Genomic DNA, 17,054 nt, shown 5'->3' with positions numbered 1-17,054 from the left:
CTTAAATCAACGATTGAGATAGAAAGTAAGATTTTATAATCTTATACCGGAGTTAAAAGATCCCTCCATATATAAGGGTAGATTATTCTTATACTGGTGTAAAAATAACAACTCTTACATCAAATCTTAATCGTTGATTTTCATGCATCTAAAGTTTATATATATATAGGGGCATGATATTCTTACACCAGTGTAAGAGTTAGAAGTCTTACACTCAATCTTGACCATTGATCCACTTGTATCCAATGGCTCACATTACTAAAAAATTTGAACCGTTAGATATAAATGAAATCAACGGACAAGATTGAGAGTGTAACTTACACTGGTGTAAAATGATCCTGACTCATATATATATATAGGATCATCTTACACCGGTGTAAGAATAATAAGTCTTACACCAAATCGTAACCGTTAAGTTTTGTGCATCTAACAGTTAAGATTTATTGGGTCTCACTCATTAATTAATTATTAATTTCTAATAAATCTTAGTCGTTAGATGCACGGAAATCAACGATTAAGATATGGTGTAAGATTTGTCATTCTTGCACCGGTGTAAGTTGATCTTATCCCATATATATATATGGGATAAGTTCAATTTACACCGGTGTAAGAATAATAATTTTTACACCAAATCTTAACCATTGATTTCCATGCATCTGATGATTAAAATTTAATGGGAATTAATGATTGATTAATTAACGAGACATAATATATCTTAACAGTTAGATGCACGTAAATCAACGATTAAGATCTGGTGTAAGACTTATTATTCTTACACCGGTGTAAGATGATCCTGCCCATATATATATATATATATATATATATATATATATATATATATATATATATGAGGGAAGGATCCGTTTACAATTTTTTTTTACAAATTTTTGCAAATTACACTATGTACTCCCGGGAGAACATAATGTAACCTAGTGTTCTTTCAAGAGTACATAGTATAATTTGTAAACAAAAAATTTGTAAATATAACCCTCCCTATATATATATATAGGGAAAAAAAATTCAGTGACTGGATCGTCCAATGCACTAAGTTCTCCCGGGAGAACATAGTACACCAAATATTATAATGGTGTTCTCTCGAGAGAACATAGTTATAATATTTACTATAACTGTGTTCTCCCGGGAAAACATAGTGTACTGGACCAAATTTTATATCAGGTCACTGTACACTCACTAAACCCATATATATATATATATATAGATACCAGTGGGTTCCGAAAGTTTGAGGAAGGAAATGAAGTAAACTAGAGCAGAAATGGAAAGCAGGAAAGTTGACGGACTACTACATGATTATTAACAGTCAATTAAATGCAGAATTTAAAGGCATAAATAAATTTAAGGTGAGAACCCAAGCTGTATACGGTAGGCCGAAGTCGAACTTGGGTGGAAGGATTGAGAATAGAAGAGTTCATTACATAAGCAGATATGAAATAAATCTTTTATTCAAAACATAAAGATTGAGATTACATTTACAGATTGAAAGATTAAAGAGAAAACAGAGAAGAAGAGAAAATTCAGAAGTACCTCGCAGTCTCTCTCTCTAGACTATCTCTCTAAAACTCAACAAATGAAATGATGCCTTCAACATACTGAAGCAATCCTTTAAATAGATCGAAAAAACATTATTGCTACAGTACAAGTTACATGACCGGTACTATTTCAACAGTGCAGGTTTAGTGAACAGTAACTGAGGCCTGTTGCTACAGTAAACCGCTACAGGATTTTTTGCTACAGTGCCTGTCGACACTTCTGATTGCGTCACTGCTTGCGTCACTTCTGCTGACATCATGCTCATGTCACTCTTCATCAGCTCTGCTACAGTGATCATCTTCAACAATCTTCTGCCAAATCTATGCCGAAACAATCATCTTCATTTTGGTAGAAGTCATCTGCTGAAGAGGAGATGGATGGAAAGGGAGAACTTGTTTTCTGTTTAGAATTTCCAGTTTCTTTCTCTTGAAGGAGTTGGAGAATGCTCTGCAAATTTTAAAGATTTCTTTGCTTGTTGAAGCAGCTAGGGCTGCCATAATTTTGGCCTTCTGATTCAAGAAAGTACAATTTTTTGGATCTACTGGTTTGATATGTTTTGGATGTCGTTTGAACCAAAGCTTGACATTTTCTGAGCAAGCTCTAGATGCATCAAATTCCGTCCACCACTTCACAAAAGCTTGCCTTTTAAGTATTGAGATTTTGGTGCCAGATTTATCTCCAAAATGATACTGCCATGAAAATATCCATGCCAGAGAAAATTTAGAGAAAAAATGTAGGTCAATTGGAAACGGATCTGTTATTTTGTCAAATTTTGCCGAAAAGATTGTCAACCCTTCGAACACCATAGGTGGATGGATATCCAAGATTGGTCCAAAATAATCCCACCATTTGACAAACCATTGAGGGAATTTATATTGCACATTTTGTTTAAATTAAATTAACCAAGAGTGTTTATTTTCTTTATTTTGCATAAAGAATACATTGGTCCAGGCTAATTCATAATCCCAATAGTTATAACCAATGAGATATAAGGTTGGGAAAATTTGGTAATTTTGTTTGGGTTTCCATATTCTGATGGAGTAATTACTTTCAAAATTTGGATGGTTGAGTGAGTTATAAACTCAGGGTCTTTTGGACTTTTATAGTGTTTGATTGAAATAGAGATTGAATCAAGTAAAACAAACTCATAGAAATTTTGGGATTTATTTGAAGAAAGGGGTTTGAAATGAAATTGATTGCCTTTGAAGTCTTTGGGAAATATTTTCGCAAGTACTTTGGTTGGCTTGTTATCCCAGTAGGCTGGTTCCATTTGAATAACTTCTAGGAACTTGTTTTTCGGGATATATAGTGCTTGGGCTTTTGATTTTTGGGTAAAGACTGGTTTGGGTTGAATTTCTAGGGCCCTGTTTGGACGGTTAGAAATCTGTTTATTTCTTAAGTTGTCAATCAAAACAGAAAGACTTTCTTCCTGTTCATCTCCTGAAGCTATTTCAGCCCAGGTTTTCTTTGGTAGATGAGTCAAACCTTGGTCTTAGAAGGCTTGAAGGGTTTGGATTGACACAACATAATCTGCTTTGGTTTGTTTAGAAGAGGAAGTATCCTCAACTCTTTGGGTGGATGACCCAGTTTGGGGTTGGGATGATGACCCAGATTATTCCTGGGCTGGAGACCCAGACTTTTCTGATTTTTTAGCTAACCCAGCAAGGATTAGCTTTTCTTTCCTCTCTTTAGAAGAGGTTGATTTTACCGATTTCGGCATTTCAGGACACTGTTTACCTTCCCTGCAGAAATTCACGAGTGAGATAATCAGGGAGAGAGTTTGAGGTCCCTTTGAGATATTCAATTTCAAAGTCAAATACACTTAAGATTGCTTTCCATCTAGCAAAAATTTGTTTAGATGCTAAATTCTTTACATCTTTTTGTAAAATGTCTTTTGCAGATTTGCAATCAACACGGATTAAAAACTTTTGATTTATTAAATCAGATTGAAATTTTGAAATGCATAAACCAATTGCTAAAACTTCTTTTTTGACAGTGGAATACTTTTGTTGTGCTGAATTCCAATGCTTTGAAGTGTATGCAATGATATGTTCTTTGTCTGAGACTCTCTGTTTGAGAATGCCACCATAACCTATGTCTGAGGCATCAGTTTCAACAATTTTGAAAGCCTGAGGATTGGGAAGATAAAGACAAGGAAGTTCCTTTACCTTAGCTTTGACCTGTTTGACTACGTCAGTATGAACATCAGTCCAGGGAGGAGGGTCTTTCTTAAGACGATTACGGAGAGGCTTGATTAGATTATTAAGCTGAGGAATGAAGTCATCTACATAATTTAAATTACCAAGAAATCTTTGTAATTGAGTTTTATCAATAATTTGATTGGGAAATTTGTCAGCCATTTCAATAGCTCTACAAATTGGAGTAATAGTCCCTTGATAAATAGTATGTCCGAGGAACCTGGTTTTTGTTTGAAAAAGATTGATCTTTGATTTAGAAAGAGCTAAACCACTTTTCTTAATTACATCTACAAAAATATGAAGATGTTTGAAATGTTGATCAATAGATTGGGAAAAGACAAGAACATCATCAATGTAGACGATGGTGAAGGTTGAGTATGTATTGAAGATATCATTCATGATTCTCTGAAATTCAGAGGGAGCATTTTTCAGTCCAAAAGGCATTACCTTCTATTCGTATTGACCAAACGGAACAGTAAAAGCTGTCTTGTAACATTCATTGTCATTGAGCTGGATTTGCCAAAACCCCGATTTCATGTCAAATTTGAAAAAGATTTTTGCTGAATACAAACGATTGAGAAGATCTTTCTTATTTGGAATCAGATACTGAATCCATTGAAGTCCTTGATTAAGAGGTTTGTAATCGGTAACTAATCGTGGAGTTCCACGCTCAATTTCAGATTGCTTGTTAACATAGAAGGCAGAACAAGACCAAGGACTCTTGCTCTTCCGGATGAGACCCTTAGCAAGGAGATCAGCAATTTCTTTTTGACAAAAGGCAAGAAGTTCTCCACTCATTTGAATTGGACGAGCTTTGGTTGGGTTTTAACTTTCATTAGAATCCTTTTCATAAGGAAGATCTACGATATGTTTTTTCCTTTGCCAAAAAGCATTCAGAAGATCAGAACAGATTGTATTCTGGATTTGTTCAAGCAAGACTTTGATCTTTTGTTGAACTTCAGGCTGCTTTAATTGATTTTCAATATTCTTAAAAGAAATTTCTTCTTTAAGGAAATTGATTTGCTTTTGTTTGTAATGAATAAAATTCAAATCTCTTATGATGGGTTTCTTAAGAAATTTGAAAAGAATTGGTTTGTCCAAATGATAAGTAATTATACCTTCATTTGTGATAGTTAGAGGAAAGAGAGATTTGATGAACGGAGTTCCAAGAATAACTCTATTTTTTGAGATTTTTAACAAGGAGAAACGATGTTTCAACTTTTAAGTTATCATTTTCAATGATTGCTTTAGGAAGTTTGTAATTAACTTGAAGTTTTGAACCACTAGCAGTGCTAAGCCGCTCAGAAGTCTTTTCAAAATATTTAGTAGGAATTAGACCTTCTTGAATGCAGTTTGAATCCGCCATTGTGTCAAATAGAGCTTCAATTTCAAGGTCAAATTTTCCTACATTGAGTTTGATTGGGATGTAGAATTTTTGAATTGTTAATTGGTTAAATCCTAAAAATTCTTCATCTTTTAGATTTTTATCCTCATCTGGTTTAGATAGAGTATTTTCCATACTCGTTCCTATTGATTCTTCATTTTGTAATTGAAGAAGGATGTTCTGATGCGTTTGTTGTTGTTCTTTGATTTGTTAACTTCAATTTTGAGAATATTGATCTCATACTGAAGATCTTGGGCAGTTATAGTTTTGACAGTAATACTCTTTTCTAGTTTTTTAAGAGTATCTGTAAGATTAAATTTATTAGGAACCAACTATTCTTTAGATTTAGAAGAACTGGTTTCCAAGGATGATTTTAATTTTGCTAAGTAAGCTCTCTTCTCTTGGGGATCACTGATTGAATCTATGACTTCGAACAACAGATCTTGTTCTTTAGTTAGGACATTAGTTTTTTGCGAGGATTGAGAATCCTCACTAGAAGATAAATCATCTTCATGGATTTGATTTAAGTCTTCAGAAGATTCTTTTCCAGATTCTTCATCTGAGGTTTGGATAAGAAGATTATTGATTTGTTCTTCAATAGATGGATCTAAGTTTAAGTTATTTAGTTTCTTCTTAAGCCTACAATATTTACTAATATGACCAGGTTTACCACAGCTATAGCAAATAGTTGGCTTAATTGGTTTGGATGTATTTTGTGATCTATTTGTTTCAGTATTCGGCTTAGGATTTTCATTTTTAAACCTTTTATTATAATTAGGTTTCTTACAAAAATTTCTAAAAGTTTTAACCTGTTTTTGTTCCTATTTTTTATGTTTTTTCGGTTTTGTAGTACAAGGTAGACCAAATTGTTCACAAAATGATCCTAGATCTTTACGATTTTGAGTCTTTTCATTTGCAAGTTGACGTTGTATTTTATCATCTTGACAGATTTTTAAAGCTACCTTTTGGACATAAGCAACTAGCTGTCCATAACTTAATTGCTCATAAGGAATATCTCCAGTTGGAGATTGATGACAGATTTTGTCCCTAACTTTGTCTCCTAAGGATTTTGGAAGACCAGCTAAGAATTTTTCTTTCCAGAAAGGTTGTTGACTATCATCTCGAGTGTAAACCATAGTAAGGAAGGTATCTTTATACCAACGAAAGTCAGCTAAGGTTCTATATTTAAGATTGGATAGGAGTTCAGCATAACGATCTTTCCATAAAGATGGATCACCAATGAAATATTGGATAATGGTGAAGATTAATTGATTAACAACATCTGGAATAGTTTTTCCATCAGAGATTATTGGAATGTCATCAAGATCAACTTTAACGGCATCAAGAACTGATTTTTTCATCTTCAGAAAGATAATTATCCCACCAACCTTTGAGTTGACCAGAAAAGCCAGAGACAATAATATTGACAATGAGTCCTTCAAAACAGTTATGAGAAGTCTGATAGGCAGTTGCAACCATAGTCATATGGTGCAGAGTATTGAGTATATTGTACTCTGATTGACCATCTATGTTCCATTCATAGACGTTGTTACCATTGAAGCTTTTGAAGCTTGTATTCTTTTCTTCAAGTAGAAGATCAGGAGGAGTTGCTTTTTGGTAGTAAAGTTTGGATGGGTTCCTCCAATTATTAATACCCGTTATAGGATTAATTTTAATTTCATATTTGTCATCTGACTCAGGAGATTCATCACAATAACTCAGAGTATTGACAGTTTTTGTTGAAAGAGTGTTATGTTTATGAGACTGTTGAGTCTCTTGATCAGAATGTTGCAGAGTATCAAGAATGGTTGATGTACTTAATTTCTCATCAATTTTCTTAAGAAATTCATCCTCAGACTGAGATTGAGTAGGTTTTAGCTTTGCAAACTCTTTTTTAAGTTGATCACTCATTTTGAAAGGTTTAAACAAAGGTTTTTCTAAGATTTTACAAAAAGATGCTGAGGAAGAAGGTTCAACATTTTTGTTAAGTTTTTCACCCAAAATTTGAAGATATTTGTTGGTGTAATTAGATTGTTCAATAAGATTTTTAAAATCCATAGGAGATATTTGTTCATTTTCATTCTTTAATTTAAAAGGCAATCCAAACCCTTCAAGCCTTCCAAGACCAAGGTTTGACTCATCTACCAAAGAAAACCTGGGCTGAAATAGCTTCAGAAGATGAACAGGAAGAAAGTCTTTCTGTTTTGATTGACAACTTAAAAAATAAACAGATTTCTAACCGTCCAAACAGGGCCCTAGAAATTCAACCCAAACCAGTCTTTACCCAAAAATCAAAAGCCCAAACACCATACATCACGAAAAACAAGTTCCTAAAAGTTATTCAAATGGAACCAGCCTACTGGGATAACAAGCCAACCAAAGTACCTGCAAAAATCTTTCCCAAAGACTTCAAAGGCAATCAATTTCATTTCAAACCCCTTTCTTCAAATAAATCCCAAAATTTCTATGAGTTTGTTATACTTGATTCAAACTCTATTTCAATCAAACACTATAAAAGTCCAAAAAACCCTGAGTTTATAACTCACTCAACCATCCAAATTTTGAAAGTAATTACTCCATCAGAATATGGAAACCCAAACAAAATTACCAAATTTTCCCAACCTTATGATCCCATTGGTTATAACTATTGGGATTATGAATTAGCCTGGACCAATGTATTCTTTATGCAGAATAAAGAAAATAAACACTCTTGGTTAATTTAATTTAAACAAAATCTGCAATATAAATTCCCTCAATGGTTTGTCAAATGGTGGGATTATTTTGGACCAGTCTTGGATATCCTCCCACCTATGGTGTTGGAAGGGTTGACAATCTTTTCGGCAAAATTTGACAAAATAACAGACCCGTTTCCAATTGACCTACATTTTTTCTCTAAATTTTCTCTAGCATGGATATTTTCATGGCAGTATCATTTTGGAGATAAATCTGGCACCAAACTCCCAATACTTAAAAGACAAGCTTTTGTTAAGTGGTGGACGGAATTTGATGCATCTAGAGCTTGCCCAGAAAATGTCAAGCTTTGGTTCAAACACCATCCAAAACATATCAAACTAGCAGATCCAGAAAATTGTACTTTCTTGAATCAGAAGGCCGAAATTACTGCAGCCCTAGCTGCTTCAACAAGCAAATAAAGCTTTGCAAAAAATTTGCAGAGCATTCTCCAACTCCTTCAAGAGGAAGAAACTGGAAATTCTAAACAGAAAACAGGTTCTCCCTCTCCATCCATCTCCTTTTCAGTAGATGACTTCTACCAAAATGAAGATGATTGTTTCGGCATAGATTTGGCAGAAGATTGTTGAAGTTGATCACTGTAGCAGAGCTGATGACAGAGTGACATGAGCATGATGTCAGCAGAAGTGACGCAAGCAGTGACGCAATCAGAAGTGTCGACAGGCACTGTAGCAAAAAATCCTGTAGCAGTTTACTATAGCAACACGCATCAGTTACTGTTCACTAAACCTGCACTGTTGAAATAGTATCGGTCATGTAACTTGTACTGTAGCAATAGTGTTTTTTCGATCTATTTAAAGCATTGCTTCAGTATGTTGAAGGCATCCTTTCATTTGCTGAGTTTGAGAGAGATAGTCCAGAGAGAGACTGTGAGGAACTTCTGAGTTTTCTCTTCTTCTCTGTTTTCTTTTTAATCTTTCAATCTGTAACTGTAATCTCAATCTTTATCTTTTGAATAAAAGTTTTATTTCATATCTGCTTATGTAATGAACTCTTCTCTTCTCAATCCTTCCACCCAAGTTTGACTTCGGCCTACCGTATACAGCTTGGGTTCTCACCTTAAATTTATTTATGCCTTTAAATTCTGCATTTTAATTGACTGTTAATAATCATGTAGTAGTCCGTCTACTTTCCTGCTTTCTATTTCTGCTCTAGTTTACTTCATTTCTCTCCTCACACTTCCGGAACCCAGTGGTATATATATATATATATATATGAGGAAAGTTCTTTTGACTCCAGAGTAAGACTTTTAAGACTTACTCCTCATCTCAGCCGTTGATGGACGAAAATCAACGGTTGTCATTTATAGTGTAATTAATAATTAATTAATTAATATGACTTTCTAAGCTATAACCGTTGGATGAGCGGAAATCAATGGTTGAGATGAGTAGTAAGACTTAAAAATCTTACTTTGGAGTTAAATGATCTCTCCCCTATATATATAAGGTCATGATCATTTTACACCAGTGTAAGTTACACTCTTAATCTTATCCGTTGATCCCACTTATATCTAAGGGCTCTAATTTTTTAGTAATGTGAGCCATTGGATACAAGTGGATCAATGATCAAGATTGAGTGTAAGACTTCTAAGTTCTAACTCTTTCACCAGTGTAAGAATATCCTGACCCATGATATATGTAAATAAATTTTAATAAAACCTACATAAAACCAAAAACTTAAACTGAGTCAAAAAGGTCACAAAATCCTATGAGCTAAGGCCAATTTATGGACTATACAAATTTATAATTATAAAATATTTTAACATTTTACATAAATAAAGACTGAGCATTTTCTTAAGATGTTTTATACAAAATATTAACTTTTCATTAATTCAATTTTTCCAAATAATTAATATTTGCATACAAATATACAACTAGAATGTAAGCAAAATTTGAATTATTTTCCTACATAATCCTTTAACACCTGGTTTTATGTCAAAAACAATGAAGTACCCACTTCCAAACGTGTCCTATTTGATTTGTTTTTAATAAAAAATAGTTAAAAGTAGGGGTGTTCGCGGACTGGATTGGATCGATTTTGGAAGCAAAAATCATCCGATCCAATCCCTTCGGTTTGATCATGTAATCATCCATTCGGTTTGAATTTTTTTAAATCCGATCTGATCTAATCCAATTTTTTTTGGTTTGGATTGGATTGGTTTTTGATTTTTTGAAAATCCTAAAATTTGTTTCATGATTATTGTGTAAATAACATCTTTTGTATATATTGGCTTTGTAAAAAAAAATTATAGTTTTTTGTTTTTGGGTAATGAGATATGAAGTTCCACACAGATGAAATTTTGTTGATGAGATATGACTAGATTTTTTTTTGGTTTAGTTGATGGGTTAATGGGTCTTGGGTTTAGAAATTTTTGGGCTATGATTGGGAAAAGGCCCAAGTAGGTAGAGGGAAATTAATATATTGGATCGGTTTGGATTGGATCGGTTTTCATCAAACAATCCGAAATCCGATCCAATCCAATTAAAATTTGCGGTTTTATTTCAGTTTTTGGTTTTCGATTTATTCGGTTATCTGTTTTTCGGTTCGGTCGCCGCGGTTTGAATCGATTTGGATCGGATGATGAACACCCCTAGTTAAAAGGGACTTTGTATAGCCCCTAGACTCTTTTGCTGCAGCAGATGAAATAATTCTAAAATTTTAAATAATTTCTTGTAGTTTAAATTTTTTTATTGAATTTTTATATTTTAAACATTATTTTGGTACATACTTTTAAAAAGCTTTTACTAGCCGATGACACTTAAATTTTGTTAATAGTTGTAAAAGCTATTATATATTGTTATTACATATTTTAAGAAATTAGTTATAATTTATAATTAGTAAGAATGTAATTGAAAATATGATTAAATTTTAAAACTTTAAAAACACAAAAATACTATTAAAAATTCTAAACTACGTAAACCTACTTAAAATTTAATAAAATTATAAAAATTTACAAAATAAATTTACCTTGTTATAAAATATAAAGAACAAAGGCAGGTAATTGTTATTTGTCATTTTGTAACTTTGTTTAACAGAAAAAGGGGAAGATTTCTTGTACCCAAAAAAAAAAGGGAAAGATTTCAAAATCTTGATATATAGAGCTACCCTTACGCGCAATATTTTATGAATAGAGGTGGTATGAATATAATAAATTGTTAATTATTCAAAAAGTAATACTATTTTAACATTTCAGACTGATAGATTTAAATTGGGATGATTCAGAGGATATAAATCCATATTCTAATACAAGTTTAACTCTTTTTGACTATTTTTTTTATAGTGAAAAGTATTTCTCCAGTCACCGAAGATAAAGTTGTCTTCAGTGAGTTCAAAACGTTGTCGTTTTGGGATTATAAAATTAAAAAATTATAATTTTAAAGACTAATATAACCCTGCTATATATTATAATTACAAAAACACCTTGATTTTTGTTCCAATCGAAGTCATTTTAAGCTCATCGGAGATAATTTATCTCCATTGACTGAAGAAATCTTTTACCTTTTTTATATAAATATATTATTAAGTTTTTAATTTATATATATTTTAACTCTGTATAATTAATTTTACTACAAATCCCATATAAGAATGAATAAAATATAATTAAGAAACAACTATAATAATTTTTTTTTCTTATTGAACCATTTGTGTGGGTATAAAATAAAATTTAAATGAAAAATAACAATATATATATATATATATATATATTTATGGATTAGAGTCATTTTACACAAGTGTAAGTTATACTCTTAATCTTGACTGTTGATTACAATTATATCTAAGGGCTCTAATTTTGTGATAATGTGAGACGTTGGATACAAGTAGATTGTAACACCCTGTGCATGCCCGGTAAGTTAACATGTCATCGTATTAAGCCACGCTTAATTATAAATGCGGAATAACTTTTTATTTTCAATTATGACATCATTATCATTACTAAGTTAAATTACTTAATTCATTTCAAAAACATTGCCTGTATGTAAATTGCAAAAGACAGCTAACTGAAATACCTCAATATATAGATAAGTGTGAGTATCTAAGTCACGGATCTACAACACGTAGTCCGGACAATATCCTGATACATTATACAATTCAGATAAGCTCAAACATAACAGAAATCAAATTGGCATGGACAACCCCCATGCTCATCAAATAAGGCAACAAGGCCCAACAGCAGTCTCCAATCCAAAAACAAGATAATAAATGCAAGACAGATCAGCATCCAAGCATATCATCATAAAATCATAAATATCAGCTAAGCTCCGGCCTCCAACCGCTAGAGGTCTCAACCCCCGCATTACCTGAACCTGAAATATGTGCCCCAAACGTGGGGTGAGATCTCTAAACAGAAATCTCAGTAAGACAAGGGGTCTTCAAGGATCTTCCACCCCAAGCTCACTTACATGTGCAATATAAGTTCTAAAAGCAGTCATATAATATAAGTTCCAAAGTCAGTGTAATGCAAAAGATAACCATGTCATGTGTGTCAAGATATTCTACTGGCCAAAGAAATGCAGGATATACGTCTATTTCCTACAATCAGTGCAAGACGCCACTTACACCCACCCACAAGATCACCATCTTGTATGACGCCACATACTTAGGTTTTCCGTCTAGATGGAACAACACATGCATATTATAAGGCCCTTACACTTAACAGTTCAAAAGCATTCCAATCATCAAAGCATGAAAATACATCATGCATATAAACCATTCCTCCATGGGGTATGGTGGAACCAACAATGGTTAAATTGAGGACACGAAAGCTTACCTTGCAAGCTAACTATCCAAACCAAGAGTCCACACAAGCTCAAAGTCCACACACAGCAGAATCACAATCTGGTTTGGACCAGCAATCATATCAATATTCAAACACAACAAGCATATGACATAAAGACAACGCCTTTCCTTTACGTTTCATGCCTTTAGGCTTCTTACAAAGCCACAAGCCCTAAATCACTTAGATTCTAACTTAACAAGTCATTACAGAAGTCCAACTTCATCAATCTAGGGTCCACAAACCCCTAACTCAGTTCTGTATGAACAGTACTGTTATTGTTCACGAAAACTCAGAATATCCGGATATTTGTCCCGGGGACATATCCGGATATCACATATCCGAATATCATATTCGGATATCAACAGACCCCATATCCGGATACCAATATCCGGATATCATATCCGGATATTTCGCGACAGAATGTAGTTTCTGTATTTCGCGAGATATCACTCCAAAGGTTCGGTTTTTAACACTTTAAAACGTTAAAGCATGCATCTTTATTCTGTTTTAGGTTCATAAACAGGTTGGTTACTTGTTTAACTCATTAACATGCCAAGACTCAACCTTTACACAATTAAAACTCATGATTAAGGTTCAACACTTACCCCAAGCACCAAAACAGAGGAAAGAGTGCTCTTGGAGCTCACCAAACAGCTCCTCAAGGTTCTGATTTAAATGTGCACGAAAATGGCACACCAAGGAGGGTCATTTCTCTTCAAAGGTCACACCTTGAAGCACAAAATACCATAACAATGGCTCCCAAGACTCCCACCAAGAAGTCAACCCCCAAAGACCTCACAAACCAGATGTTAAACTCAGAAAGGAGGCACTTTGCACTCTCAAAAGACCAAAGCACACTCACCCCAAGATATTTGGTGAAGAAACCAAGAGAAAAGGTGATCCCTTGGCTCACAAAGTGGAGAGGAAGGGTGGCAAGGGTGGCAGGTTTGGAGCTTCAGCAAAAGACTCACGTAGAGGTGCAAAAATCTGACCTAGGATCATGTGCCAAGGCTATTTATAGGCCACTTAAGTCTTAATCGCACTGTATTAGCGCTAATTGCTACGCTTAGCAATTTAATCCCAAACTTAGGATTCTGAACCTACTCATTTTTCTAAGATTTATCGTATTTTTATTTTATTTTTTGCAGCACTTTTTCGGTACGCGCTTTTCCATAGCTAGTATCAGTTCTGGCATCAGTTCTCATTATTTCGACCAGAAACTTGTTATGCTAGTCTTATATATTATTCTAGTGACATATATACACCTTTCATAATTTTTCGAGATACTCCATCGGTATGCATTTATACCGTGGAGCAGAACCGGTATCTGCACTTTTCGTTAGAAAAGCGACTTTCAGCATTATTAATTACTTTCTACAATTATTTAAGCCTTCTCATAATTATTAGGGTCAATTATAGAACTATTTCCTAATTCTCATATTTATTTAATTAATTTTCTGAATTAACGGTGAGGGTCCTTACATTCACCCCACCTTTTTAAGGATTTTGTCCTCAAAATCAAAAAAATACTTGTCTCGAAAGTCGGGGTATTGACAGAGAAGCTCGTTCTCTCGCTCCCAGGTACACGCCTCAGGAGTTCTTCCTGTCCACTGCACTTTGACCATCGGAATGATCTTGCTCCTCAGCTGCTTCTCGCCACGATCGAGAATCTTGAGAGGTCCGACGGGAGTCTTTAGGGTCTCCCGAAACTCCACATCATCCGGTTGCGCCACGTGCGAAGGGTTCGCTACGTACTTCCGAAGATGAGACACGTGAAACACGTCGTGGATGTTGGCCAAGTTCGGAGGCAAGGCAAGCCGGTAGGCAACAGGTCCTACTCTACCAAGTATCTGGTATGGCCCAATAAATCGCGGGCTCAGCTTCCTCATTCCGAGTGCACGACCAACAGCGGTGACAGGTAATAGTCTCACATACACGTGCTCACCCTCACAGAACTTCAGTGGACGATGCTTGACATCGTAGTAACTCTTCTGGCGATTCTGCGCCTGCTTCAGCTTCTCCCCGATCAACTGGATCTGCAGGGTAGTATCTTGGGCGAACTCCAAGCCAAGCAGCTCCTTGTATCCAACCTCAGACCAGCAGGTATGAGTCCGACACCTCCTACCAAACAATGCCTCGTAGAGTGTCATGCCCAGGCTAGCATGGAAACTGTTGTTGTATGAAAACTTAACCAATGGCAGATACCTATCCCATGTTGAACCCTGCTCCAAAGTGCAAGCCCTCAACATGTCCTCCAATGTCTGGATGGTCCGCTCAGTCTGTCCGTCAGTCTGAGGGTGATAGGTTGTACTCAATCGCAACTGAGTACCAAAAGCTTCCTGCAGCGCCTCCCAGAACCGAGATGTGAACTTCGGGTCCCTATCACTGATGATACACTCGGGCACCCTGTGAAGCCTCACAATCTTGCGAACATAAAGTCGGGTCAACTGCTCAGTAGTGAAGCTCACCTTCACTGGAAGAAAGTGGGCAGACTTTGTCAATCTGTCCACAATGACCCAGATAGAGTCACAACCAGCCTGAGTCTTCGGCAAACCCACCACGAAGTCCATGGAAATACTCTCCCATTTCCATTTCGGAATCTCAAGAGGTTGAAGTTTACCAGACGGCTTCTGGTGTTCTATCTTCACCTTCTGGCAAATCAAGCACTTGGACACAAACACAGCTATGTCCTTCTTCATGCCCGACCACCAATAATTTCTCTTCATGTCCTGGTACATCTTTGTAGCACCAGGGTGGACAGTAAACTGGCCCTTATAAGCCTCTGTCATCACCTCAACAGTCAAAGGACCTCGAGGAACCATAATCCTCTCCTGAAAGGCCAACAATCCATCCTCATTCCAAGACACACCGTCCTGGTTCTTCATATAATCTAGGCACTCTCTCTGCACTTGCGCCTCTTTGATCTTTTCCATGAGCTCATTTTCAACTTGCACGGTTTCCATTTCGAGAAGTGCACCCCCAAGCAAAGAGGTCACCGTCAGATCTCGAAACTTCGCCATATCAACAGAATCGCATTCGATTCTCTGGGATCGCCAGTCACTCTCTCAATAGAGGTGACCTGACCCCACATACTCAAATCACACAAAACTAGAGTGAGTTTGACCTTATTCCATGACTCTGACATTGACTTGACTTACAATTTTTATAAATCAACATTTTCAACATAAATTCATATTCCTTTCACAGTACGAAATCATAATCATGTTCATTTCAACCAATACATGTTATTTAACATATTCATTCACATAGTAACATACCTTAGTTCACGTACACCTGCAAAATTTTCAATTTCAATAACATAATGAATCAAAACTCTATGCACAATATACCTCAACCTCCATGGCATCTGCAAAAATCGAAAGTCAATTAAAGGTGAAATAACATTGATACATTACCATCATTTATCATACTTATTTCATACTTAACACTAAAGGGGAAATGGTCCTTTCTTGTAGCATCATTAAGCTTCCTATAATTCTGGTATATTCTCCATCCGGTCACAGTTCTTGTTGGTATAAGCTCATTTTTCTCATTCTTCACAACTGTGATTCCTCCTTTCTTTGGCACACATTGCACAGGACTTATCCATTAGCTATCTGAAATGGGGTATATTACTCCTGCATCAAGCCATTTAATCACTTCTTTCTTGACAACTTCCTTCATCATAGGATTCAGCCTTCTTTGAGGTTGCACAGTGCTGCTGTAGCCTTCCTGCAGCAATATTTTGTGTGTGCAGAATGTAGGGCGGATTCCTTTTATGTCTGCAATGCTCCATCCGAGGGTTGTTTTATGCTCTTTTAGTACTTATAGCAACTGCTTCGTTTTTGCATTAGAGAGAAATGAAATAATAACAGGTAAAGTATTTCCATCTCCTAAATATGCATATTTAAGATGCTGGGGTAGTGGTTTCAGCTCAAGGATTGGAGGTTCTTCTATGGATGGCTTGAGTGTCTTAATCACCCTTTCTCCAAGGGACTCAAAGTGTTTCTCCTTGTATGGCCTTATTGGTTGGGAATCCATCCATGCAAGGCACTCTTTCATTTCTTCTTCATCTTCTGCACATTCCTCTGCTATAGCAACATTCAGTGGTTCTGTCTCTATTTGCTGCTTGAGTTGCTGTAGCAAAACTGCATCAATGGTGTCAATGCTAGCGTATTCTTCCACTTGTTCAGGATACTTCATAGCTTTGAGTACATTGAATGTAACTTGCTCTTCATTGACTCTCATAGTCAGGTCTCCTTTTTCAACATCGATCACTGCTCGTCTAGTGGCTAAGAATGCTCTTCCCAGAATGATGGGCACTTCCCTATCTGCTTCAAAGTCAAGAACAATAAAGTCAGCGGGAAAAATGAACTTATCCACTCTTACCAACACA

This window comes from Gastrolobium bilobum, unplaced genomic scaffold (assembly GCF_033153095.1).
Source record: "Gastrolobium bilobum isolate Gb01-03AN ecotype WA unplaced genomic scaffold, APGP_CSIRO_Gbil_v1 utg10441, whole genome shotgun sequence".
Taxonomy (NCBI): domain Eukaryota; kingdom Viridiplantae; phylum Streptophyta; class Magnoliopsida; order Fabales; family Fabaceae; genus Gastrolobium; species Gastrolobium bilobum.
The sequence above is the reverse complement of the archived record's forward strand: the minus strand, read 5'-3'. Positions refer to the sequence as shown.